Here is a 24,606-nt window from a genome sequence, read left to right on the forward strand (position 1 = left end):
AGAATACACAAGGGGACATTAGGCAGAATGTTAGGGACTGACAGCCTCAGTCACCATTCACTTTCATTGCAGATTTTTCCAAACAATGAAAGTGAATGGTGACTGAGGCCAACATTCTGCCCAACATCTCCTTTTGTGTTCCACAGAAGAAAGAACCCATGATATGGTTGGAAAAACATGAGGGTGAGTAAATGACGATATTTTTTGTCATTTAAGTATGCATCTGCGTTATAGTGGGGGACTAGCAATGTGCCTACACTATTAACCCTAACTGTGTATAGTGTAAATAAATGTAAAATGTCCTGTAAATTACTATAATATACATAATAATACAATATTTAACTGTAATATGCATTGCATCATGGGTTATTTCTTTGACGTCACTCATTAAAAACGGTAAATGACTTTTTATCTAATATAGTAACAAACTGTAACTAAATACAGCAAATTACTATAGATGTACTGTAGAAAACCCACAACATCTTTTCCTGAGGGGTGTACGTCTTTCTGTGTTCATACTCTTTTTTTTAAATTAATAAATCTCGGTAATTATTTGCATAAACAAGCACATAGACAGACTCTCAGAGATCTCTGAGTATTTCTAGAGGAAAAATGCACTGTCAGCGTCTGGTGTTATGCTCAGTTTATAATGGAGTACACTGCATTCAATGTTTTAAAATGCATCTTGTGACCCACGCACTCACTATTGCATTGTCCTCCATCTTGCCGTTTTGGGCACAAGAACGCGTCTTGTGTGAACAGCCACACAATTAAAGGAGATTTTGGGAAATATTGGATGTGTTGACTACATGACTTTAATATTAACACTGATCATATATTATTTTCTTTCAGTGTTCACTTGATCCTTATGGCCCTGCACTGACTAAGGACGACTTCTCCTACAATCTGCATACATTTTTATCCATGTTACATTTTTAATTGCTGTATATGTTGTGTAGTCTTTTACTTAAAGGAATAGTTCACCCAAAAATGAAAATTCTCTCATCATTTACTTAACCTCATGCCATCCCAGATGTGTATGACTTTTTTCTTCTGCTGAACACAAAGTTTTTTAGAAAAACAATTCAGCTCTGTAGGTCCATACAATGCAAGTGAATGGTGACCAGAACTTTGAAGGTCCAAAAAACACATAAAGCATAAGTAATCCAGTAATCTAGTGGTTATATCCATGTCTTCTGAAGTGATATGATAGGTGTGGGTGAGATACAGATCAATATTTAAGTCCTTTTTTACTATAAATCTCCACTTTCACTTCCACATTATTCTTCTTTTGTTTTTTTGGCAAAAGCATTCTTCGTGCATATCATCACCTACTGGTCGGGGCTGGTCAAAGGTGGAGATTTATAAAAAAAAAAAGGACTTAAATATTGATCTGTTTCTCAACCACACCTATGATTTCGCATCTGAAGACCTGAATTTAATCACTGGAGCCTCTGGATACAGACAGCCGCCTTGGGCCCCGACGTACCTGGGGGGAGGGGCGGGGGGGATTCTCTGCAGTGCAATGGTTTCTTTCACGCAATACGCGTGGATCTCATCATTTAACATATAAATCACAATGACTGTTAAAACTAAAAACACCATATTAAGTATAAAATGAGCTCTGAATAATCACAAAAAGACAAATAACTGAAAGTTACAACAAATAAAATAACAGCAGTGTATCTAAAATTGGCAAAAAAAAAAAAAAAAAAAAAAAAAAATATATTCTTGTTGCACTTTAATCTGTTTTGAATACTATTCTGATGCTAGTGAAACTTTGTAATATGGCACTTTTTGTACCACTGTCTCCTTAAGATGATTCACTTATGTTTTCCTCTTTTGTAAGTCGCTTTGGATAAAAGCATCTGCCAAATGAATAAATGTAAATGTAAATGTAAATGTTATTAAACACAGATCACACCTTGCTGAATAATGCCTGACAGAAACGCAGGAAATAAGTTATGAAAAATATTGCTTTGTGGCTATTTGAGTCTTTGAGGCTTATTTTGTGTAAAGGATAGCAGAAACAGCGCTTGTCAAATCATTAGGGCTTTTCATGTTTCCTCAAGAATAATCTGCTGGGGAAGGAATTAAAACACTGCAGATATGAAGACACAAAAAATTTGAACAGAGTGAACATATGAGCAGTTAATCTGGAAAATAACCAAACTATCTGCAAAGATCTCTGCTCTGTAAGAGGTATGTGCTTATTCTTTACAACTGTTATATTGTTATCAAGGTGTTGTGTTCATAGGCCCTATTTTAAATATGTAATTTTATTTATACATAATACTGTTACCCAGTAATTATCATACTTGCAATTTCCATGACCTCATATTAACTGAGACACTGGTTTATTTGTACTTCTAGAAAAAAAGGCGATCAGAATAAGGTGATAAAATGGTGACTTGTCACAGCACCTAAAATACACATATTCCCTTATGCATGCATGTACATTTTAGCTAAACATCTACATGTTGGGGGAAAAATCAAAACAATTGGACACGTTATTTGTCATCTTCAAATGCTTCTTTTTTTAGTGCTTTCTATTTAAAAAATCTGCTCATTATGTTTGCAGTGGTTCTTTGATGTTTTAAAGTTATGTCAATTTTCACACCGGGGGGCCCATTTTCATGATTTCACCTAGGGTCCAACAAACCCAAGGGCCGGCCCTGGCTGCCTTTATGTGCTTTTTGGAGATTCAAACTTCTGGTCACCATTCGCTTGCATTGTATGGACCTTCAGAGCTGAGATATTTTTCTAAAAATCTTTGTTTGTGTTCAGCAGAAGAAAGAAAGTCATGCACATCTGGGGTGAGTAAATGATAAGGGATTTTAAATTTTTGTGTGAACTTTCCCTTTAATGTTTAACTATAGTATATAGAATTACCGTATGACATGATCCAGTTCCCCTATTCTTGTCATGCTCCATTAAAAAAAAAAAAAAAAAACTAATATGTTTTCTTTATTTTTTATTATAAATTATATAATAATAATAATAATAATAATAATAATAATAAAATATTTAAAAAAAGTAAGTATGGGATAATTACAGTTAGTTACTGTGCAATTTATATTTTTACAGAAATATTCAGCTACCAGTTACAGTAATCAGTAAATTACTGTACACAACAATTGCAGTAGCTTACCGTTATCAGGTTTTTACAGTTACTAGCTTGCGACAGTGTTGCCAGTGTCACTGTAGAAAAACCACGGTAAGGTCTAACAGTGTAGTGTGACTGTGGTTGGCGCTATGAGCCATGTGTCTTAAAGAGATAAATTATGTGTTTTTTAGATCTTTTGAGTGCCGTTGCCGCCACAATGTCATCATGACAATGTGCTTTAATCTCACTGACTTGTGTTCTCCATCACAGCGGGACAGTCCTTGACTGGGGGTCAGGTGATTATCCGTAAATGTCGGGACCCTGAGAGAAGAGAAAATGGCAGGGTGAGAGAAAGTGAAGGAAGGAATATAAGCTTTTAGAAATCATTAAACATTAATACAGTCTGATTTGTGTGTCGTGCCCTTGCACTGAATTTCAGTCTTCATTATAGAAATTTCATCTTGGGAAACTGCTGACGTAGCTCCATGTCAAACAGATTGTAAGCGCCTTTAGAGAAACTGATTAACGTCTGGTTTGCACAATCACTCAGTCTGATCACTCAAGGCTGAATTGTTTTATCTGCATCAAAAAGCTCACAAATACACTATATTGCCAAAAGTATTCGCTCATCTGCCTTTAGACGCATATGAACTTAAGTGACATCCCATTCTTAATCCATAGGGTTTAATATGACGTCGGCCCACCCTTTGCAGCTGTAACAGCTTCAACTCTTCTGGGAAGGCTTTCCACAAGGTTTAGGAGTGTGTTTATGGGAATTTTTGACCATTCTTCCAGAAGCGCATTTGTGAGGTCAGACACTGATGTTGGACGAGAAGGCCTGGCTCGCAGTCTTCGCTCTAATTCATCCCAAAGGTGCTCTATCGGGTTGAGGTCAGGACTCTGTGCAGGCCAGTCAAGTTCTTCCACACCAAACTCGCTCATCCATGTCTTTATGGACCTTGCTTTGTGCACTGGTGTGCAGTCATGTTGGAACAAGAAGGGGCCATCCCCAAACTGTTCCCACAAAGTTGGGAGCATGGAATTGTCCAAAATCTCTTGGTATGCTGAAGCATTCAGAGTTCCTTTCACTGCAACTAAGGGGCCAAGCCCAGCTCCTGAAAAACAACCCCACACCATAATCCCCCCTCCACCAAACATCACAGTTGGCACAATGCAGTCAGACAAGTACCGTTCTCCTGGCAACCACCAAACCCAGACTCGCCCATCAGATTGCCAGATGGAGAAGCGTGATTCGTCACTCCAGAGAACGCGTCTCCACTGCTCTAGAGTCCAGTGGCGGCGTGCTTTACACCACTGCATCCGACGCTTTGCACTGCACTTGGTGATGTATGGCTTGGATGCAGCTGCTCGGCCATGGAAACCCATTCCATGAAGCTCTCTACGCATTGTTCTTGAGCTAATCTGAAGGCCACATGAACTTTGGAGGTCTGTAGCGATTGACTCTGCAGAAAGTTGGCGACCTCTGCGCACTATGCGCCTCAGCATCCGCTGACCCCGCTCTGTCATTTTATGTGGCCTACCACTTCGTGGCTGAGTTGCTGTCATTCCCAATCGCTTCCACTTTGTTATAATACCACTGACAGTTGACTGTGGAATATTTAGTAGCGAGGAAATTTCACGACTGGACTTGTTGCACAGGTGGCATCCTATCACAGTACCACGCTGGAATTCACTGAGCTCCTGAGAGCGGCCCATTCTTTCACAAATGTTTGTAGAAGCAGTCTGCATGCCTACGTGCTTCATTTTATACACCTGTGGCCATGGAAGTGATTGGAACACCTGAATTCAATTATTTGGATGGGTGAGCGAATACTTTTGGCAATATAGTGTATATCGGCCACATTTTGGACCAGATGAGGACTGCAGGGTGTTTGAATTGAGCAAATATTAACAATTCTTTCTTCTAATAATAAATAGCATTGTCTTTGAATTTTCTTGAAGTAGGTATCGTTTTTTTTTTTTTTTTTTTATCAAAATGGTCATCAAACATCAAAATTAATTACACTGTTATTAGTTAGTTATTAGTGTTACACTGTATTGATGTGCTTTATTTGGCCAGTAGAGGGCAGTATTCCCTATTAGACCGAAATGCTACACCAAAAACTCTGTTTCTGTTTTGAGTCATAGTTTTTGATGTAGCGTTTAGGTCTAATTGTTAACCTTTTCTGCAATGGCTTATCATGCCACTAGAACATTTCTTAGGCCAAATACTTACATCCATATAGTTATATGTTTCATCCTATGTTAATAAGACACACACTATAGTTTGTTCAGTTTTGTAAAGATTTGTATTGTTTGTTTTTTGTGAGGTGTTCGCACGATGTGAAACGGAGTACCTCAAACCGTCTTTGGAAAAAACATCTGTAACGTATAGCCTCATGTAGCTTATTGCATTAATTGAACGGCATCAACAGCATTATGATAAAAGACAAAAATGTTTAATACATTTATCGAATTATTGTTACTAATAACCGGAATAAACTATTCTTCCACGGGGTAAGATAGTTTCTTTGCACATTAATACAGAACGTGCAATCACCTGAGTGTGTTTATAGACATTTCTCAACAGCTTCAAACGCCAATCAGTATTTAGAGTCGGGGGAACTTCTAGGGTGTGTTCCATTCAGAAGTGCTCATCCCTATGTCCTATTCCCTTCAAAGACTTTACCGTTACTTTGCCATTTGAGGAAGTTTAACCTGCCACATGCGCTGCTGATACAGTTCTACTCGGCAGTCATTGAGTCTGTCCTCTGCACTTCAAAAACTGTCTGGTTTGGTTTAGCTACGAAATCGGACATCAGAAGACTACAAAGGACAGTTTGGACAGCTAAGCGGATTATTGGTTGCCCCCCTACCATCCCTTCAAGAACTGTACACTTCCAGAGTGAGGAAAAGGGTTGGAAAAATCACTCTGGACCCCACTCACCTTGCCCACTACCTTTTTGAACTGTTGCCTTCTGGCCGACGCTACAGAGCACTGAGCACCAGAACCGTATCCATCTCATGAACAGTTAAAACTATACTATAATTACGTGCAATACACAGCCTAGTCAATTATATTATTTAACATATCCTACCTCTTCTGCATTACATTCCCTTGCACCGTATATAACAGATTTGTATTTGTACATACTATATGTATATTTTTGTCTTATTGTGAATTTCTATATATACTTTTATGTCTATTCGCACTTTATTTTTGTTCTTTTTTTAATCTCTGTCTTGTTGTATTGTTTGTGCACTGGAAGCTTCTGTCACCAAGAAAAAATCCTTGTATGTGGAAGCATACTTGGCAATAAACCTCATTCCAGTTCTGATTCTGATACACTGCGAGAGCTTTGGAAGGCTGAAAGGTGTGGGGCTCAATAATAAAGTTTATTCAGAACACACCTTTTGAGTCATTTTTATAGGAAATTCAGTTTGAAGTGATTTTACAGCATGACTATCATAATTGTTTTCACTTAGAAGTGCCCTTCGGAGGCTGATTTAGCCTGTTTGGAACGCAGGAATGGATATGATAATGGATGTCTTACATTTGGAAATTAGTTGATGTACACATTTCTGTGCCAAACAAAGCCAGAAACCACATTCATCACACACTCTTCTAAAACTGTACATTGTTGAACAATACAAAAGAACACCATTAGAGGGAGCTCTTTTCACAAAAAAAGAAGTTCATTTGCCCTCACTGACAGATGTCTCGTTGTCTTTTTGTAGGAATTTTTCAGTGCTTGAAGTGGAAGCTTGGATTTGACACTGCAGTCATAAACGTAAGAAATAACCCTCATCACATTACTAAAAAAATTCTACAACTTAGTTTTATTCAGCTTTCTTTGTGTTGTAGCTATATAGTATACGGTATGTAGGTTATTGTGAAATGTGTATAAAAAAAAAAAAAAAAAACTTTTAGCAAAGTTATAATAAGAATATTAAAGATGCAATAACAATACTTACTATTATCATTATTTCCCTCTCTTTCTTTGCAGAATCTTGGTTGGAAGAAAAGAAGAAAACTTTAAATATTTTTTAAAACAAACCTCTTTTACAGAGTTAAAGTGACGAGTTGCTAAGGTAGTGCATGAATTTCTTTAATTTAAAATTAAATTGGTGAATCGTGAATTTCTTAAATGTTTTCTCAAATACCTGCGTCTTAAGGTGAGTTACACTGGACAGACGAAATTCTCTCAAGTATTCTGGAAGTGTGACAGCGCGTGGTCACATGACCTGGAAGGGAAAACCCAAGAGACCTCTGGGATCCCTCTCTGGTTAGTGACCCAATTTTATAAATAGTGGATAAAGACAATTGATAGAACCTATAAATATTACTTTCAGAGCTATACAACACATATCGGTAACACTTTACAATAAGGTTCCATTTGTTTACATTAGTTAACATGAACTAAAAATTATCTATACTTTTACAGCAATTATTAATCTTGCTAATTTCAACATATAGTAATACATTTTTGTATTAGTTGGATTAGTTAACATTAGTTTATGCACTATGAACTAACAATGAACAATTGTATTTTTATTGACTAACATTGGCAAAGATTAATAAATTCTGTAAAATATATATATATATATATATATATATATATATATATATATATATATATTGTTCATTGTTAGTTCATGATACGTAATGCTTTAACTCAAGTTAATGAATGGAAACTTATTGTAAAATGTTATCCAAATATCTAAAGATGTTTAATTAAAAATAAAACAAAATACACATAAAGGGGTAGTTCGCCAAAATTAAAATTCCATCATAATTTATTCACCTTCATTTCGTTCTAAACTCATAAGACTTTCTTTCTACCATGTATCAAAAAAGAAATATTAGACTAAATGTTAGGGACTGACCGCCTCAGTCACTGTTCACTTTCATTGCATCTTTTTTTTTTTTTTTTCTCAATACAATGAAAGTGAATAGAGACCAAACATGTCAACATTTTACCTAACATCTCGGTTTGTGTTCCACTGAAGAAACAAAGTCATACAGTTCTGGGATGACATGAGGGTGATTAAATGACAACAGTATTCATTTTTGGGTGAACTTACCTTTTAACGAGAAGCTGATGCTTTTGGCCTTTCTCTGTGCAATGTTCCTGATGAAGGATTCAGTTAACCGTAAGGTAAGTAAATCAGCACACAAATGGCTTGTGTGATTTCACCCGTGCTCTTGAGGCAAACCCCCTTTAACTACACAGAGACCCTGATGTGGAGAAGGTGCAATGAATGGCAGCTTCACATGACTGGTGAACGTGGCTTAAACTGACATGACGACAGAGTGTGTTGTTTTGATTTCCTCTTCTGCCTGCAGAATGGGCCGGTTATCAACCTGGAAAGAAGTCTAAAGGCTGATGAACTGATCCGCACAGCGACACAGCTGCACTCTCTTGCCCTATTCATCTGTCCAATCTCTCCATATGTCCTGAGATCCGCAACTTTCTGCAACTCTGGTGAGTACGGTCTTTTTTTAGTGCCCTTTCCCTGTCTGTATGTCTGTTGCAACCCTTCTATTCCTTATAATCTTGCTAAACTGGTTTCTGTAGTTTCCTCTTAGGCCTGCGTCCCATTTTTGAGATGGAATATGAAATTATGGGAAATAGGATGACCTTTTGTGTTGGCAGTGTATCGATGAATCAGTATCCATTCTGCCGAGAGCTTTTGCTGAATGGTGTAGGCCTTAAAGTGTATGGGTTTATGTATTTGCTCAAGTCATGCATAAATTATGCTCCAAAATCTCTTATGGTAGCATTTTACGGCATCATAGGCATGTTCCCGATGTGGAAGCTGTTTCAGTGGGGTTGGGTTAGGGTGCCTATTTATACTAATTATGCTGCCTTTTAAGATACATTCTTTTGGCCATATTTTAGCACAGTATTTCATGTATCCTTCACAAAAAAAAAACAACAAAAAAAAAACACAATCCCATAATACTTGTGATGAGCGTAGTGAAACAAATCCATCTAAGATCCATCTGAAATGATTGGCATGTTAATTATAAATAAAATCATAATTAAAAATAGATTTTACCCAATAGTTGCATGTGCTATGTATTTTTATGCTCATGAGAGTACTGAGTTGTTAATTTAGCACTATTTGTATGATGTACTGGGTTGCTGCCTATGTAGAGTTTTCCAAATCGTTCACTTTTCAAGTTCCATTTCAGTTAGAATGCTGCCTTATGGTGCATTCATGTCATGTCAGATTTACTGTAATTACGAGATTCCAACTTGTAAAAAAGGTTACACGTCTTCATAGAACTCGTAATTAAAAGTTGTAAACTCTAAATTCTACTTGACATGTAAAAAGAATGATTCTGTAATGTATGTAATGCCTTAAAGTCCTCATTGAGCAGTTTAAATGAAAATGTGATTGAAAATCATGCTTTAAAAATTATTTGTCTTTAGGCCCATGTGAGCAAGCCAAAGATGAATGTGACTGTGGCACGGAACCCAAAACTCCATAAGATGTAGTTAAAGGGATAGTTCATCCAAAAATCTATTACTCACCCACATGCCATCCGAGATGTGTATGACTTTATTTCCTCTGCAGAACACAAACAAAGATTTTTAAAAGAATATCTCAGGTCTGTTGGTCCATTCAATGCAAGTGTATGGTGGCCAGAAATCTGAAGGTCTAAAAAGCAGCATAAAAGCTGCATAAAATTAATCCATATGACTCCAGTGGTTAAATACATATCTTCAGAAGCCATGTGATAAGTGTGGGTGAGAAACAGATCAATTTTTAAAGGGTTAGTTCACCCTAAAATGCAAATCCTCTCATGATTGACTCACCTTTAAGCCTTCCCAGATGTGTATGACTTACCTTATTAAGCAGAACCGAAGTGAAGATTTTTTCAGCTCTGTATGTCCATACAATGCTAGATAATGGGTGCCATTAGACTGCTAGCTATTTGACGGTCCAAAAGGCAAATTTAGGCAGCATAAAAGTAATCCACACAACTCCAGTCAATCAATTAATGTCTTCTGAAGCAAATCAATAAGTTTGTTTGTGTAAAAAAGAAATCGATAATTAAAACTTTATTAACTTAAAAAAATCACTTCTTGCCAGTAGTCGACGTACCAGTGACGTAAGCGCAATGGCGCGTTCACCCGAGAAGTCGGAAGCACGTGCTTTGTATACAACAGAGGAATGACCGTTACGTGAGAGTTAGGTCATTTCAAACAGCAATACAGCGCTTGGGTGAAGCAATGATTTAAAGTTAAAAACTTTTTAATTATCAATTTACACCAACCTATTGATTTGCTTCAGAAGACATTCATTGATCGACTGGAGTCATGTGGATTACTTTTATGCTGCCTAAATAGCCAGTAGTCTAATAGCACCCATTGTCTTGCATTGCATGGACAAAAAGAGCTGAAATGTGCTTATAAAAATCTTCACTTCGGTTCTGCTGAAGAAGGAAAGTCATACACATCTGGGATGGCTTAAAAGTGAGTCAATCATGAGAGAATTTTCATTTTTGGGTGAACTATTCCTTTAAGTGCTTTTTTTACTATAGATATCCACTTTCACTTTCACATCTGAATGTCACGTGGCGCCTATTTAGTTTCACTTTCACATCTGAAATTGAGATTTATAGTAAAAAAAAGGATTTTTTTTTTTTTCTTTATCTGTTTCTTACCCACACGTATCATATCGCTTTTGAAGATATGGATTTAACCACTTGAGTCTTATGGATTACTTTTATGCTGCTTTTATTTGCTTATTGAACCTTCAAATTTCTGGCCACCATTCACTTGCATTGAAAGTACAGACAGACCTGAGATATTCTTCTAAAAATCTTCATTTGCGTTTTGCAAAAGAAAGAAAGTCATAAACATCTGGGATGGGATGAAGGTGAGTAAATGATGAGAGAATTTTCATTTTTGGGTGAACTATCCCTTTAATGAAAAAAATTATAATGCCAATATTAGTTATCTATGTGTAATACAAGTCATGTATTAATTGAGTAAACTGAGTAGATGGTGGGCAATGTTTAAAACTAAAAGACATTGACTGAACTGTAAGATTAAGTGTCTTTAAAGTCCACCCCGAATTGACTGTGGAAGTACAAGTAGATGCATTGCCTTTTTATTTGAATGATGAAGGCTATAGTTGGCATTCATTTACTATATATGTATTCCATTTTAAGAGACTGTAGTCCATCCTATGACCAAGATGATGCTGGGAGAGGTCTGCCAGGGGGGATTTGAAGTCTGGATGGAAGCTTGTGGCAGTTAATTTCTGGTAAAGTCCATACTAAGTCTGAGGTGCAGGAAGAGGCCAGTGAAGAATCCCTTGTTTTATATTGTACCATACACTACGTTTTGAAACAGAGCCAACAAGTTGAAGCTCCGAGATTGATTTTTCAGATTGAAGACTCCCCAATCATTTGCAGCAGTATGGGACAATATGACTGTGATCAGTTTAGCTGGTTTGATGTGACACTTTCTTGCTGACTGTGCTTCCAGTTTCAGGAGGGCCTAGTTGGCTCTTATTGAGTGGGTGTAGTTGAAACTAGGATAACTGTAGAAATGAATATCAATGGTGTTGTTAAGCGCGTGTGTGATTTGCATTGTCGCCATGGGTAGTTCCAGAGATTTCCAGAATGCGTTCCTCCCTGCACTCGACATTGCGTCATGGTTTTTCACCTTTTCACCGTCCTGTCTTGGACACCTTAGAGGGAACTCTTAAGGGAGCTTTTGTCCTTTACATCACAAGTAGTTTTTGCCACATTGGCAGCTTTTGCTTAAGGGCGATCAGCACTGGGACTGCACAATTGTGCATTAAAAATAACTTGCATGAAGTGACAAGAGCTTGTGTCATATGTTGGCTCGTGAGGAACAGAGAGGGTAGGTGAAAGGGGAGGTCAAAGCTTTGTCACAACTTAATGGATAAGCTTACCCAGACAGGCTGCTCTTAGATGTTTAGAAATGATGTGGCTTGTATGGTAGGCCAGCACTCAAAGCAGATGAAAGTGGAGCCATTTTAACAAGCGCTGGCATTACATGACCAGAGCTATTCAGATGTCCTGATCATCTTTGTTTACCATGATGAATTATGCTAATAATATTCCTATTCATTCAATGTACACTCACTGAACACTTTATTAGGAACACTTGTACACCTACTTATTCATGTGATTATCTAATCAGCCAATCAGGTGGCAGCAGTGCAATGCATAAAATCATGCAGATATGGGTAAGGAGCTTCAGTAAATGTTCTCATCAACCATCAAAATGGAGAAAAAAATTGATCTCAGTGATTTAGACCGTGGCTTGATTGTTGGTGCCAGACAGGTTGGTTAAAGTATTTCTTTAACTGCTGATCTCCTGGGATTTATGGACAGTCTCTAGAGTTTACTCAGAATGGTGGCAAAAACAAAAAACATCCAGTGAGTGGCGGGTCTCCGGACGGAAATGCCTTGTTGATGAGAGAGGTCAACGGAGAATGGCCAGATTGGTTCGAGTTGACAGAAAGGCTATGGTAACTCAGATTACCACTGTATAACTGTAGTGAGCAAAAAAGCATCTCAGAATGCACAACACATCGAACCTTGAGGCAGATGGGCTACAACAGCAGAAGACCACATCAGGCACATTATTAGGACCATAGTGTTCCTAATAAAGTGCTCTGTGTGTATATCTATAATATGATACACTGAGGAGGGGGGTGGTCTCACAAAAACATGTCAGACGTCACACCAAAGTAGATTTTTTTTTACATTTTTTATTAAATTATTTGATATTACGAGAAAAAGGCACCACCCACAGCAGTAAAAGGCACACACAAAAAAAGGTGTCCAGCATCTGCAAAGAGCATCAAAAACTAGCACGGGTGCAATAACATGCAGTATTTTCACAAAGTTTAACTGCATAAGATAAATGTAAATGTATATATATATATATATATATATATATTTAAGCAATATCACACGAGCAAGAGTGTGATATGGCCCTACATCAGCACTGCTGTGATTCGGCCGCAGGCACAAGGCCGTAGGTATTCACAGCAGTGCTGATTTAGGGCCATATAGCACGATTGCGAGTGTGATATTGCTTACTGTATATACAACAGTTCAATGAACAAGTACATTTTAAAAAAATTAGGAAAAACTGAGTACAGTCATAAAAATGCATTGGTGCTTGGAACTACTTTCTTATGTGGTGGATCAGAATCTGCCATTGCTGGTTCAAACCAAATGATGCATCCAAGCCTCCGTTAGTAATTCAAAAATGTCTTTCAAAAGTTAGGCAATGTCAGAAATAGTACCACGGTTTGTGCTGTTTCTAACAAGTTATTGGATAAACAAGGATGGATGTGTGTGTGTGTGTGTGTGTGTGTGAGAGAGAGAGAGAGAGAGAGAGAGATGGAGCATATGCGATCACCTGTTGCCACATCCAAGCAGAGATGCTGTCAGCTTTCTGAAGGTCAGCTTTCTCAGTGGAAAAGTAGCCGTCCAAGCGGGGGTATTTCTCCCTATTTCGCGGTGGCCGGTGCGCAAGAGTCATACACTATAGAAACCACAATGTCCTCTGCCATTTTAAAAAGCACGTCCTCTCCAATGTGGAAACTCTGGTAAGAGGTAAGTGCCTTGAGTTCTGTAATTAATCAGTCTCTTGTGTCTCTCAGCTGTGATGAGCCGTAATGCTGAAGTTGTTCATTTAAAGCCGTTTAAAGCTATTTCCTAGCTTTAGTAGTGTAGTAGTAATATGAGCGATCTTGGAGCGCTGTTGTATGTAAACACTGGCTGATGCGGATTCACTTCACGTCACCTAACTGGCTCATATTACACACAAAAATTATATTTTGCCACCACCTGCTGGCTAACATATGTAATGTAAAAAAAAATTAAAAACATGTAAAAAGAGACACATACAGTAGCTCTTAACACATCTGCACTGCTCTTACACTTTAGTTTACAACGGCACGAACACAAGCGGAGTGATACACACAGTGAAACGGCTGAGTGCTGATGGTGTGAGACCATCAGTGCTCATGGAAAGTCTCTCGTCCAATCAGATTCGAGGACCAATACTAACTGTAGTATATATATATATATATATATATATATATATATATATATATATATATATATAAAAATAAAAATAAAAAAATATATATATTGACGTTTAGCAGGGAAATAAATTTACAGCGCAAATTCCAGGGTTACTTGTGCATTAGCATTAGATGATGGAAATATCCCGCCCCTTACTGAAACGGAAAATATAATTGGTTAGCAAATATCCTATCGCATCTGAAATGAACGCTCTGATTGGTGGATCAGCTTAGTCGGACTGTCTGTCTTGCCTGTGCCATCAGTTACACTCCCGCAGCTCCATGCTCATTTAGAGAGAATCTTTCTACTATATAAAATAATAATAATAAAACGTTTTTAAAAAACACTTCGCTCAACATTGCTGCAGCATCGCGTTATTAGCTTGAAAAAGTTTTGGGTCAAAAGCCTACTCGTACTGGCAGCCATACTTATCATCACTTATTTTAGATGGGCATACGCAAAATCCTAAGAAAGGTAGGTGGGCATACGGCATATGCCTGCGTATGCCCTAGACTACAGTGCATAAAATCATGCAGACATGGGTCAGGAGCTTCAGTTAATGTTCACATCAACCATCAGAATGGGGAAAAAATTTGATCTCAGTGATTTAATCTCCTGGGATTTTCAAGCACAACAGTCTCTAGAATTTACTCCGAATGTTGGCAAAAACAAAAAACATCCAGTGAGCGGCAGTTCTATGGATGGAAATGCCTTGTTGATGAGAGAGGTCAACAGAGAATGACCAGACTGGTTCAAACTGACGAAGTCTACGGTAACTCAGATAACCACTCTGTACAATTGTAGTGAGAAAAATAGCATCTCAGAATGCTATTCTGAGATGCGGGTTGGCACTGTTTTGGGGGCACGAGGGGGACCTACACAATATTAGGCAGGTGGTTTTAATGTTCTGGCTGATCGGTGTCCAGTACTGTGCAAAAGTTTTAGGCACTTGTGAAAAATTTTGCATGTGAGGATGTCTTCAAAAATAATGCCATAAATAGTTTTCATTTATCAATTAACGTCATACAAAGTCCAGTAACATTAAAAAAAGCTAAATCAATATTTGGTGTGACCACCTTTGTCTTCAAAACAGCACGAATTCTTCTAGGTACACCTGGATACAGTTTTTCTTGGTTGCTGGCCGATAGGATGTTTCAAGCTTCTCTGTGCCTAAGACTTTTGTACATTACTATATGTCTCTTTCACAGCTCTAGGCTCTGTAAACACAGGCCAATCAGAATCACTGTCTGCCTGAAAATCATTTTGCATGCTCAGGTTTGCTGACATGTCTTTGGAGGGTGGGATTTTGTTGTTAAAGGCATGGGACCTTGAAAATGGCTGAAATTGCTTACGGCACCTTAGGGTTAGCAAGGTATAAAAACACATACAAGATCAACAAATATAAGATTTAGTGACAATGCAACACTAGCCCAAATAGGCAAGTGACAGTTCCGTGAAATGGCCTGAAACTGTCTCATGACCAGTATGTCTCAGGCCATTGTTGAGCCCTGTCTCATTGTCAGATACCCTTATGCAATATTTACCAAATCTTGAAACTGCTCTCTGATAGGAATTTTTCTTTTCAGATTTGATATCTGGAAAGCACCACCATGCAATTTTGCAACATGTATTGCTTTTGGGGTTTGAGCTTATTGGATTTTAAAACTTAAAACACAGAAAGATGACACATGCAATTGAAATTGCACATGAGGGTTGGCCTTTTATTATATTTCTGCTGATTGGTTGTAATTCTTTCACTTATAACATAGGCCCCCATTGCAATCATTTTTAAATGCACTATGTCCTCTATTTCAGAGTAGTGAGGTCAGCAGTGGCGTTATAGACCATTTCAACTTGTGGGGCCTGTTGTGCTGTGAGGGGGACAATTACATTTCACATTAAATGTCCTATAGTAAATACTGAGTACTCTTTTAAATGTAGTATCATTTTTGAAAAAGATGACAATGTATATACAATCTTATTCCCTAAACATCATCAAGTAACTCAATTTATTGCCCTTTTAAATCCCAGACAATTGACCCTACTTGTCAGTGGAGCTTTTGGAAATCTGGAGTGATCGCCACATTGAGCTTGAGTAGGATGTACTTTTGTGTTTTGCATAATTTGCCTTGTTAAACAGTCATGCTTTTCAATAGCACATGGATTGTTTGTTTGTGTTCAAGCTTGCTTTGCAATACTTTCCTCTGCCACTAATGATTCACTTTGATGCTGATGCAGCCTGACTGATTCTTAGGCAGGGCATTAGGCAACACGTACATACACACACATCTCAGTCTCTGAGAAAACGAACGCAGGCAAATACTGAATAGGTTTGATTGGATTTTACAGATTTATACATTTTGAAAGCTTGTTTATTTAAACATATTTTAGAATGTGCACACACACACATTCAGTTATTTCATAAATACATTTGCAGACCCAACTATTGATTATTTTTCCAGCAGCTACATTCTGGTCACTTTTTCTCTTTCTCTCTCTTTTATTTTTATTTTTTGTATGCAGACTTGTTATAGTCTAATGTCACGGATGAACCATTATCTGCAGCATTCCTCCCTTAAACCTTCTGAAATACAAGGGCATATTTGTAAACATGCAACAGACATCCTGTTTTTCCACATATAGAGCCTGCAGAGCAATTAGCTTGTTTCTCAAAACTCTGAGACTGAGTGCCGAGGATGTTATTTAATCATTCTTGCCAGCTTGACAGAACGCAAGGATGATTTCTTACTCACAGCTCCCCTGAGACAAAAGTCTAGACACTGATAAATGCATGTTGATTTACTTAGACTTGTTCTACAGGCCTTTATAATGCCATTACTGTATATACAATGCCAGGCTTTTTACAGTGCATGCAAGGCACTGTATTGGTGTTCTCTAAATATGCATGAGTTGTTTTTTTTTTTCTAGTCCCCTAACCCTAAGTATTAAACTTCTGCAATTAATTTCTGCCTGAACAACTCAACATGCAGAATTATTATTATTATTATTATTATTATTTCTAGATAATTTCAGCCTTAGATGTGCTTTTTGTATTTGGAAACTTAATAGTTTTAAAGAAACTTAAGGTGAAAGTTTGAAAATTCCTGTTGAATTGTCTTGATAGAATGTTCAGCTTTCAAAATGCAACATTAATGATGTCATGTTAATATGCTTAATTTGCATATTGAATTGTGAGTAGTCTTCTTTCTTACATCTATTTGCATTTTTAATTATGACTAATCCTGTTTTTCTTAATTTATATTATATAATCAGGTGTGTTATCTTTTTTTTAAGATAACTCTAGCATTGCAGTTTATGTTTTATTGTCGATGATATTTTATTAAAAAAATTCAGATAGTAGTTCAGGCCATGTTTCTCACCAACCGTTATATATGCAATTTACCTACATTTTGCAAACCCCTGGCTCGCCAGTTAGTTCTCTGCAATATATGTTTAAGTTGCCAACACATACTGCTGACTATATGATTCATACATGCAATGAAGAATAGCCTAGAGTCTATATGAGGCGATGGAGTTTGGCAAGATAACTCTGGGAGAACTTTATCAGTGAGTTGCAGTGACATCTTCCTCAGTCCCGTGTCACTGGGTCTCGGCGCCAGCCACATGAGCCGCTGTGTTTGGCCTGTGCGTTCGGGATTGGAAGGGGCTTGTTGCCGTAAAGCATGTATGCGAGAAGATATAGCAAAGGACAGCGAGGAGGGAAAGACCCAAAAGACTCCAGAGGTCTCTCTGAATCACTGCCGCTGTTTGAAGGATGATGAGGCATTGCTGTAAGGAAGGCTGAGCAATGTAGGGTGCAGCTGAGCTGACCTGAACAGACATCTTAGTGGAGGATGGTCCACATTAAAGGGATAGTTCACCCAAAAATGAAAATTAAGTAATTTTTGTTCAATTTGGGTGAACTGATGAACTGTCCTTTTAACATGCAATGCTTGTGTTAAGTGAATGCCTCAGAGCCAAATTATACTTTTGCATTATGCTTCTGTGCGATTCACCTCTGCTTTTGCTTTTTTTATTCCTTATTTCAGTCAAAATATTTACTGCTTTTTAGATTAATGGTTTCTTAAGATGTTTTTCAAAGACGGCATTTACAATTGCACTCCTATCATTTATATGGGTCTTTTAGGAAGTGCGGTATCCCAAGGCTGTAACTTTCATATGTTCTTTTTGAATTCATGTTTGAATAGTGCTGTAATCCACATTGATATAATGTGTGTACAGGGTGCGATTGATAGGAAGTCAGGGTCGGGGGAGTCTAAAAACTACATATTCTTTTTCACATAAAAATATGCCTATGTTTCAACAGGCTTTTTGTTGTGCCAGACGAACATCAGCAGATCTTATGCCCTGAAAATAGGGCTAAGTATTGATAGTGATTTCCTAGTTTGATTAGATTCAGTCTACAAGCGCTCGATTCTGATTCATTTGGGTTTATTTCAGTTACTATATGCATTTTGCTTACAAATGAAAGAAATTCTCTCTCAGTTAATTTTGTTATTTTTACAGACAACCTTCAAACTTGGTACACTACAAAAAATAATAATAATAATAATTAAAAAAAATTCAAAACAGGGCAAAAACTATACAGTTCAATTGCTATTTATTTAAAAGATACAAAAAAGTCACAGTATAATTTTGTTTTTATACCTTATTTTTATTTTTATTTGTTTACTTGAGTATAGCTGAGAATAGTGATCACAGGAAGCAATTCAGTTCCTTTCTAAATCATTCACATTGAATGCAACACATGTATGCAGTACTGCCATGTTTAGCATTCATTTCTCTCTTCTTCTCAATCTAAACAATCTTGCCAGAGGGAAAGTTAGTTGTTCAGATTGAAAGGGATGACACAGACTGCCATGTGACAAACAAATAGCAAAACTGAACAGCAAAAAAGCAGAACAAAACAACTAGGATCAAATATAACACTACGGGGGAAGAGCTGGACATCAGACTGTCTCCAAACCCCAAGGTGTGTCCAACATGCTAAATTCATTGCCTTTTTTTAGCTACAGATCTACAGATTAATCAACAGAATTTTGAAGTTGAACACTGAACAAAGCTTGAACAGTCATTACAGTGTTGCTTGATCTTGGCAATTTTTAGTTTTGACCAAGCAATGGAACCCAGTGTGAAAACAACCTTAGAGTGCTGAGTGTCTATTTTGTGATTCTTGATAGGAATATGAAAGGCATTTCTCTCAAGAGCCTTGCAAAAGTATTATGCAGAATATTCCAAGACAGCAGAAGAAGAAAGAGGCACATGGATGAAAGCTGTAAGGGAGGCTGCTTTCATCAATGTCTACAAAGAACAAAGCGGACATGTAAATGACTATTGGTTGTGTTCATATCCACTTAATAGGAAGAAAAATTCTTGAAGTACACTGGCGGCCGAATGTTTGGAATAATGTACAGATTTTGCTCTTATGGAAAGACTTTTATTCACCAAAGTGGCATTCAGCTGATCACAATGTATAGTCAGGACATTAATAACGTGAAAAATTACTATTACAATTTGAAACAAATGTTTAGAACTTCTTAAACTACTTCAAAGAGTTTTCATCAAAAAATCCTCCATGTGCAGTAATGACAACTTTGCAGATCCTTGGCATTCCAGCTGTCAGTTTGTCCAGATACTCAGGTGACATTTCACCCCATGCTTCCTGTAGCACTTGCCATAGATGTGGCTGTCTTGTCGGGCACTTCTCACGCACCTTACAGTCTAGCTGATCCCACAAATGCTCAATGGGTTGAAGATCCATAACACTCTTTTCCAATTATCAGTTGTCCAATGTCTGTGTTTCTTTGCCCACTCTAACCTTTTCTTTTTGTTTTTCTGTTTCAAAAGTGGCTTTTTCTTTGCAATTCTTCCCATAAGGCCTGCACCCCTGAGTCTTCTCTTTACTCTTATACATGAAACTGGTGTTGAGCGGGTAGAATTCAATGAAGCTGTCAGCTGAGGACATGTGAGGCGTCTATTTCTCAAACTAGAGTCTCTGATGTACTTATCTTCTTGTTTAGTTGTACATCTAGCCTTCCACATCTCTTTCTGTCCTTGTTAGAGCCAGTTGTCCTTTGTTTTTGAAGACTGTAGTGTACACTTTTGTATGAAATCTTCAGTTGTTTGGCAATTGCAAGCATTGTATAGCCTTCATTCCTCAAAATAATGATTGACTGACGAGTTTCAAGAGAAAGCTGTTTCTTTTTTTGTTGTTGCCATTTTTGACCTAATATTGACCTTAAGACACGCCAGTCTATTGCATACTGTGGCATCTCAAAAACAAAAACAAAGACAATGTTTGTGTCAGCAGTGTTTGATATAATGGCAAGTGATTTTCTAGTACCAAATTAGCAATTTAGCATGCTTACTCAAGGATAAGGTGTTGGAGTGATAGCTGCTGGAAATGGGGCCTGTCTAGATTTGATCAAAAATGAATTTTTTCAAATAGTGAAGGTGCTGTTTTTTACATCAGTAATGTCCTGACTATACTTTGTGATCAGTCGAATGCCACTTTGGTGAATTAATGTACCAATTTCTTTCCGAAACAGCAAAATCTGTACATTATTCCAAACTTTTGGCCACCAGTGTATGTGTAAACAAAAGGGTTAAAAAGAAATGCCTGTCTTGGAGTTGCATGCTGTAAGTCTGGCTTTGATGTTTTGTGCTTAGAAATATAGTCTCTCTCAGGGCAAATAGACACAAAAGAAAAATAATCCCTTAAAAGAAAAGTTCACCCAAACATGGAAATTCTGTTATCATTTACTCACCCTCATGTCCTTCAGAACTCCTAAACTCCTCTAAACTTGCTTTCTTCCATGGAACACAAAAAGTGATTTTTTTTAAAGAAGATCCTGGCCGCTTTTTTGCATATTATGAAAGTGAATGGGGATTGGTGCCGTCAAGCTTCAACATGTAAAAAAAAAAGAAGCATGATAAGGTACAGTACCATAAAAGTAGTCCATATGATTGGTGCACTGCTAAAGCCATAAAGTTTTCTAAAGCCATACGATATATAACTTGAGATTATTTTGAAATCTAAGTAATTATTTACTGAAAATTTTGCCCACTTCCTTATGGGATTTTAGATATCTACAGTATCTACAGGATATTTTTCAAAATGTTATCTTTTTTCACCCATGTAAGAAAGGAAGTCTTATAGGTTTGTATCAACAGAGCATTTTAAATGTAAATGGGTGAACTTCCTTTAAGTACAAGGTTTTGCAATATCAGGACTGCAGCACACAATTAAATCTCTCCTGAGCATCATGCATAGAAGTATGTTTTGTACATTACATGGCATTGAATCTGTTAGCTTTGTGCAATAACAAGGTTGTTTATGCACCATAGAGGTGACAGTTCCACCTTGAAAATTCCATTTCAAACTGATGTCCCGAGCTATTGGTTTTAGCTCCAGGGGTGTCCTACTATTGAAAGCTCTGACTGCAACCAAATAGAGGGTCAGGCAAAATTTTCCATTACCGACTCATCGCTAGGTCTGGGTGAGAGGGGCAGCGTAAAAGCTTTTAGAACATGGACAAAATGCCAGTCAGTTGTGGTGCGACTGAGACCCTGAGCAACAGAATTTTCCACTTATCCTCAGCCTGTGTGAACGTATGGCCAAGGGATACACTTAAACTACCAAATCCCTTCAAGCCTCCAGGGCAACACATCTTAAGTGTCCACTTCTTCTTTTGCTTCTTAGAAAGGAAGAATCATTCTCACACTGACCTCTGGACTCAGCTTTTTAAAGGCACTGAGGAAAGAACCTTTCTTTTCAGTGTCAAAAGAAACTTAAATTATCACAAAGGAAGCCATAAAGAATTGGACAGTTATTTTTGTTTTGAGGACCAGGGAGGAGAGAGATTTTCCTCCAGCACATAAAATAAGAGGTCGCTATTATGCGCTTCAGTCTCCCTGTGCACTCAGCGATTTATGGATTTTTCAGGCCTCTCAAAGCAAAGGCACTGAGCCAGTACAGCAGTCCTCATGTCACAACCCAGCCATGCAGTCAGAAATTAGCTTCTTAATTAAACCCTCCAGGCTTGTTGTTCAACTAGGGCTTATAGACAAAGTTAAACTGATCAATCCAGGAAGTGCTTTTGCATAGCATGGCAGCTCTGTCAGACGTACGGTAAAGGAATACTTTGAGAATTAAGTACAAGAGACTACGAATGTGTAAAAGTACATGCAAAATTGAAAAGTCAGTGTGTTGGACTTGATGAATAATCGGTCTTAAAGGAATAGTTCATCCAAAAAATAAAATGGACTCCCTTGTCATCTTGTCAGCATTTTTCAGTGAAAATCTTGATTTCTGTTGCACATTCATGAGCGCATGAGAGAAGCTTGTTAACTGTGGCACATGTTCGCATTGTTCTTGTGAGCACTAAACAGGACTGCAAGATTATGACAAATATAATAATTGTCACTTATTTCCCTTGGTATTTTAAACACGATTATTAATTTCAATTAATAGAATTTATATTAAAAAAGCTTATTTTCTTTAGGGCAACTGCATGTCATATTCTTTGTTTAGGCTACACATCCAAAACAAGCTGAGAACTGTGAACTGTGAACTGAGAACTGTTCATGCGAGATGTAAACCATGAATCAGACTGTGCTAAACCAAAGACTGTTTAGCTCAAGACGGACCACTTGTATTTAAATTGAAGAAATTGGAATGCCCAATATGGCAGATGTAGATAAGGAAGTCCTGCCTTACAGGTAAAAAGATCCTATCACCTTTTGGATACAGGCATTGCCTGTCAGTCAGCTCAAGAACGCGCATGCATTAGCTTGACCAGCCTGATAAATAGCGTTTTTAGTGTGATCTGAGCTAAAGAAGCACAATTGATTATACCATTGTTGTCAAATTTGACTGCTGATTGGAAATTTGTTCTTTGATCATAATCTTAGAATAACCGTTTTGGAGATTTTGGTCTTTCTGCATTAAAGTAGATAGGAGCTGTACTTTTATGCCATTTGTATCCATAGAAAATAGCTGCTTGGGAGGGTTCCAAAGATGGCTGCTGAGTGGACTGACTTGCCTTGAAAGAGACTTTGGTTAAACTTACTCTTTAGGACTGTTACTGATAGCCATATTGAATCTGCAGAATTTGGACACGCATCATTCACAAATTTCCACACATTCCCTGTCTCTTGTGTGCTTGTTTATTAAATATTTGAGCTAATTTGATAAAACATTCAGCAGCCATTAAGACTGCAGTACTCTCAAGCAAATTTTACCATGTTTAAACTCATTCTGCAAGTTTTGTAGATTTTCCAACAGTATCAGCACAGAAAATGCCAAAAATGTCAGATTCTGGACCTAGACTAAGCTAAACACTCTTATTCATCATTGCATTCATGTACACAATGGACATGTCTCTGATTGGTCATAATACAATGCTGCAAAAATTCGAAGAAAAACAAAAACACATTGTAATGTAAATAGAAAATTTAGACTTGACTGGAGTGGACCTAAATGTAATGCTGTAATTGATGCCTTTCATTAATAGTTAACTGCAGCAGCTGTTATTGTTATTTTGATTGTTTTTCTGATTAATTGTCATAGCACTAAACGCAAGTTCTCTCATGAGCAAATGTCTATCAAAGCACTCATGAAAAAGCAATGGACGTCAGGGGTCACAAGGAACTTTTTTAAAAGTTGTATTATTTTTAACTTGACAGCATTTTAAAAATGCAATGCTCATGGCGACACTGAAAAAATGGTGTGTGATATACCTCTGAATGTGTATAGCTTTAGCAACAGTGTTTTAAGGGGGGTTAAGTTAAAGACACTACTTTTCTGAGTGGGTTTTACAACTAAAGCATAGCACGCTGTCAACAAACTAATAAAAGCACCACCACTAAAATATATTAAATAAATAAACTGAAAATAATTACAAATTTAAAGATTTATCCAACTAGTTGACCATCGTGTCCCATGCCCACAAGGGGCTGATACTGTGTCCAGAAATGTCATCGTGATTTCTATTAAATTAGATTCCATCCACCCTTTCATGCACTATACGATTGGTCTGTCATTGTCTCCTTCATGCTCGTCAGGGCCAATTAGCATACTCAGTTGATGATTTTATGATGGCCAATTGCTGTTCCCAAACAACCTGACCATGCATCTCCCTCCCAAACCAAAACAATGCTGCCTTTTGTCCTTGCTGGGGGCAATAGTTGAGTTTACATATAGGACCAGGCACTTTCCATTTTCCCTCATTGTGCCTACCGTCTTCCATCTTTGGTCCTCACTGAACCTTGGGAACTTTCCCTCTATCTGGTAAGGAGGTTCCATTATCTGCACCAATTTTGTTTTGGGACTCTAGTTATGATTTTTGTTTCTTGGTTGACTTCACCACGGCACTCATTACAA

The 24,606-nt window shown here is 37.5% G+C and overlaps 1 protein-coding gene across 12 annotated transcripts in view; it reads left to right on the forward strand.

The window, feature by feature from the left end:
• pcbp3 (poly(rC) binding protein 3) overlaps positions 1-24,606 on the forward strand; it is an 88,329-nt gene that overhangs the window by 24,399 nt on the left and 39,324 nt on the right. For 11 of the 12 annotated variants that reach the window (XR_007898371.1, XR_007898370.1, XM_051709139.1 and 8 more), the window contains exons 2-5: positions 6,845-6,897; positions 7,114-7,198; positions 7,283-7,392; positions 8,454-8,592. The gene's annotated coding sequence lies outside the window, so the exon portion shown is untranslated. Of the gene's footprint in view, positions 1-6,844; positions 6,898-7,113; positions 7,199-7,282; positions 7,393-8,453; positions 8,593-24,468; positions 24,514-24,606 lie in introns of those variants that run through there. The other variant, XM_051709140.1, reaches the window with a different exon arrangement.

The sequence above is a fragment of the Myxocyprinus asiaticus genome, chromosome 10 (assembly GCF_019703515.2).
Source record: "Myxocyprinus asiaticus isolate MX2 ecotype Aquarium Trade chromosome 10, UBuf_Myxa_2, whole genome shotgun sequence".
Taxonomy (NCBI): Eukaryota; Metazoa; Chordata; class Actinopteri; order Cypriniformes; family Catostomidae; genus Myxocyprinus; species Myxocyprinus asiaticus.